Source organism: Coturnix japonica, chromosome 1 (genome assembly GCF_054131305.1).
Source record: "Coturnix japonica strain WE chromosome 1, WE-NBRP24, whole genome shotgun sequence".
Classification (NCBI taxonomy): domain Eukaryota; kingdom Metazoa; phylum Chordata; class Aves; order Galliformes; family Phasianidae; genus Coturnix; species Coturnix japonica.
The window spans coordinates 90,998,972-91,003,687 of record NC_140663.1 but is presented as its reverse complement, the minus strand read 5'-3'; the positions used below and the strand labels follow the sequence as shown (position 1 = coordinate 91,003,687).

Genomic DNA, 4,716 nt, shown 5'->3' with positions numbered 1-4,716 from the left:
TTCTTACCACAGCATAATATCAGCTAGACACATTTTCAGCCATAGGAGGGGCAGAAAATGTGCTTACTTTCTGAACTTTTACTCATATTCCCAGCTGCCAAGCAGCTATCATTCTAAATTAATTTGCTCCTTCCAACGTGGAAATATACCTATAAGTGAAAAACCTCAGAAAGTAGAGAGACAGAGATATCAGTCTCTGTCAATCAATAACATTAGATTCCTTAGGTGTATTCCACATTTGGGAAAAAAAAAAATAAATAAAAAAGTTCATATCTTGTGCAGCAAGATCTCTTGTAAATATATTGAAATAAATACTCACTATATCCTGATTTATTTATCTATTTCATGGGTGCCAACTCACTGAATAAAAGCCAAATATATTTTATCCACACTTCTACTTCTCAATGATGCTCCCTCTAAAATATCTCACTCTCAACCACTACACAGAGTTTGTCTGTAAAGCTGCAGGCTGCAAAGATACTGGCTTCACCAGCACTCTGCTCTAAAGAAATATGAGGTGAACTTCTTGTTTCCTGCTCATCAGTTAAAGTCTGTTAATCCTTTTCTCTCATTATTGATGCTAAAGCAGCATCCCAAGCTGTTCTTTGAACAGTTCTGAGGACGACCAGGAGAAGGGCAGCCTGAGGACTCAATCAGGTCTTCTGGATCCAAAACAGAAGAGATTCCTGCTGCAGATGGCTGACTTTCAGGGTCTCCTGTCTCAGCCTGTCTCAGCCTGACCAAGTTTGCACTCTCAGCCCTTTCTGTGAGAAGCCACTCTTTGTCCTGCCAGTCAGCAAGTCAAATTGCAAGGTACTGTCAGAGGTTCCAATGGGAGAGGCTTCAAACATCACCATGGCGCTCACATGTCATCACAGTGACATCTACCTGGTGCTCAGGGACCAGCTGGTTCAGCAGCCAGATCAAACATTGCTGACCCTCCTTTGTTGCTGGTTTTGTTGCTTCACTGTGTGTCCCCTGAATTGCTCCCTTCTGGACTCCTTGGTGTCCCTTGGGTTCTCAGTAGTCTCCCAAAGGCCTCTCTATGGGTCCAACTGGAAAAAAAAGAACAGTAAGTGTACTATGCTGATGACATAAACAGGAGATGACCAACCTCTCTGTTATTTGATTCCAATGCTTTTATTTGATAAATCAGAAGTTTAGAAAGCAATCTAACAAAATTAATGGCTTTTTCTATGTTGTTTAAATCACACCCCTCTCTACAGGATCAAGTTCTCTATCTGTAAAGAAAAGCTTTGATCTGGAGATGGTACCTGGATGCAGGACTTTAATGTATGCTAAGTTTGAAGATAACACTAAATCAGGAGGAGCTGTTGACTCCATTGGGGTAGAGAGGCCTTGCAGTGAGATTTTAACAAATGAGAGCGTTGAGCAATCACAAACAGCATGAATTTTAACAAGAATGATGATGTCTGCTTTCTGGTGGCAGCAGCAGAGCCCAGGGGAATGGCATGGAGTTGTGTCAAGGGAGGGCCAGGTTGATTGTCAGGAAAAGGCTCTTCACCAGAGGCCAATGGGCATGGAACAGGCTTACCAAGGCAGTGGTCATGGCCTCAAGCTGCCAGAGTGCAAGGAGCATTTGGACAGCACTCAGAAATATGGTTTAGTTTTCAGGCAGTGCTGTGTAGAGGCAGGAGCTGGACTCAATGACCGTGTAGATTCGTTCCAAAAAAAAAGAGATCATATTGTGTGAACAGTGGATTTTACATTATTACTTTCTCATTTCATTGGCTCATTATACCTTTGGCATATGCATCTATAGAAGCAGGACTCAAATATATTTGAGTAATGCTCAAAGCCACATCTAACTGCTAGCAGGTTGCCATACATCCGTGACTTAAGTACAGCAACATATATGTATATATATATAATATATATAATATATATAATATATATAATATATATATTATATATATAATTTTATTTTTCTGTATAGGGAACCTGCTTGGGAAAATGACGTGTGGAACTTCAGGCAGAAGACATCAGAAAAACTCTTCCTAAGTACAAATGAAATATTTGCTTAAGTAGGTACCCAGATTTCTTGCTGGCATTTGCAGGGTCAGGATTTTATCTGTTATTATATTAACAAATGAGCACACGTGCCACTTTCAAGTGCCTTCAGCACCTTGCCACGTGTGGAGGAATTATAAGACAAGAAAATATATTTTATATGAGTCTGATGTCATCTCTTTCTCTGTCACAGAGACATCCACAGGTTAGCAGTCTGCCTTAAGAGTAAACTTGTTAAGTGGTATTTATTTTTCTTTTAAAGCCTGTCATTAATATTTACTAACAATTCATTCCAAATGCACCTAGATTTACAATAAGCAAGGACCTCCAGTCCTGTGTCATAGTTCCTATATCAGTTCTTGGGAGCTCATATTTTTGTCTTTGAAGGAGTGTTTCTTATATTAAAAAAGACAGATGCTGATGTTTGCTTCATGATAAAAGATCACTGATATGTTCTGACACAAGCACACTGTAGGTGAATGACAACATACAGAGTTGTATGATAAATGTACATAAAAAAACAATACGTATTTATACTGTCTACACTGAAAATGTACATGAACATCCTTGTCACATCCTCAGTGGATAGAGGCTTCCAGCGAAGGCTTTGAACAGGAAGGGTAAGATGAACATACAATGTTGCCAGTTATGTCTTACTTTAAAGAAAGATTTCTCCAGCTGATTTAATGCATTTTGCCAAACTTGACCTCATTCCATCTCAGCAATTTAGAGGTGTAAGTCTCTCTGTCACTCTTCATAGTTCTTTGTTCATTGCTGAAACTGGTGTCTCACCTAGGACAGTATGCATCAGGATAAATCCTTTTTGCCTATTTCAGAAGAAGCTTCTTGACTTCTTGCTTACTTCTAGCCTGCTGCAGAGTCCAAAGAAGAGAGTAAGCTGATGATACACTTTAGGAAACCTCCGACAGTATTCTGAGTTTGGTATTGAATGAGAAACAACCTATTATAATTTATCTTATCTTGAACAAGGAGCAAGATTCAAGAGTGCTTGAGTGCATGAAAAAATGATATAAATTGGATTTTCTTTGGTGCACCCCAAAGTTTTAGTTTGCTTGCAGCTCTCTTGAGCGTGTGTGGAGTAGAGGTACAGTCAAGACTGTTGGCTGGAGGCGTTACAGTCTAAACCAAGGAGACAATAGTGCTGCTGAATCTGGACTTGCCTTAATGTAAAGCTGCCCGGATGCAGACCTTGAGCACTTGTTTATTTCCCTCATCACGATAACTGCTAATTTCTGGTTTTGTTCCTTGGGGATTTTATACTGCCCACAAGAATTCAAGCTTTCCTTCAGATATTGGCCTTCCTTGAATGCCAACTTTATGAGATTGGGAATGCAGTGAATAATGATTTATATCTGTCTGTCAACAGCCAGAACATAGAACAGACAAGGAGGAGACGTCAATTTATTGCTGTCAGAGGCAAGTGATGTGGGGGGAATCTTCAGGTGAAGAACCTTTTTCTAGCACCCAACCTGCCCCTCCCCTGGCACAGCTCCATGCCGTTCCCTTGGGCCCTGTCACTGTCATGGAGAGAAGAGCTCAGCGCTGCCCCTCCGCTCCCTGTAAGGAGCTGCAGCCGCCATCAGGCCTCCACCAGCTCTGGACTAAACCAACCAAGGAACCTCAGGCATTTCCTACACTCCTTCCCCTCCCGACCCTTCCCCATCTTTGTAGCTCTCATGGTCTCAGAACTACAGGCATAGTGGAGTAAAACTGCAGAAACAGGAAATTACAGTTTGTACATGAGTAAATGGCATTTCAAAGAACCACATTACTTATATCGCAGCATCCGTGTCAAGTTGAAAGACACATTAATTAAATGGTACTTGTTGTCTGTAAAATGATAAGGAGGCTTTTCTTCAAGCAACACTAAAATATGAATGACTTAAGCGAGCAGAGGCCTGGGGACTGAACTCTGGTCAGAGACCAGTCTCACACATCAAACTGCAATAGATAGTCAAAAGCAGAACTTTCAAAGGAATGTCTAAACCTCTGTGTGACTGCTGCCAACCAAAATGCAGCTTAGGCTGTTTCCTATCATGATTCTTCTCCTGAAATTCTGGCAATAAATTTTCTGTTGCTTAGCAAAGTGTGCCACATAATCTGTCTTGTAGATGCACTATCAAAGTAATGTTAATCAGTGTATGAAAATCCATTTAATAAAATATATTAAAAAAAAAAAAAAAGAAAAAAAAAGAAAGAAAAAAAAAAAAAGAAAAAAAAGGCATGAATTGGCTGATGTTGGAGCTGTCTGGTGGATTACACAAAGTGCCTGCTTCACCGGACAGCTAATCCAAAGTAATCCTCTTTCGAGATCACTGATTCACCATCTGATTTGTAACCTGATTTGCACTGGGAATGTCTGCTGCTGCCAATTATTTCAAAGGGACAGATTGTTTTTCACTACATACACTCCAGCCTCCAGAATCGGATGGGCAGCACGCTATTTTCAACAGCTGATGAAATACAACTTAAAGAAAAAATAGAAGATCTGCACACATTTCTGGCCTTCTGCTAGAAACAATCCTACAGTAAAAATCCTATTTTGGCAGTCGTACCTCAAATAGACACAAAGGGAAAGTTCACAGGTTAAAAGCTTCCCTTTTAGCTTTTCCATAATCCTTTTCTCCAGCTTCCAGCTTCCTCTTTTTTCTGACTTACAATTTT

General features: G+C 40.2%; 1 long non-coding RNA gene across 1 annotated transcript; it reads left to right on the top strand.

Annotated features, from left to right (window-relative positions):
* Positions 1 to 982: 982 nt before the first annotated feature.
* LOC116654277 (uncharacterized) lies at positions 983 to 2,045 on the top strand. Its single transcript, XR_004309389.2, has 2 exons — positions 983 to 1,072; positions 1,958 to 2,045. It is a non-coding gene; the product is annotated as an uncharacterized LOC116654277 (long non-coding RNA).
* Positions 2,046 to 4,716: the final 2,671 nt, after the last annotated feature.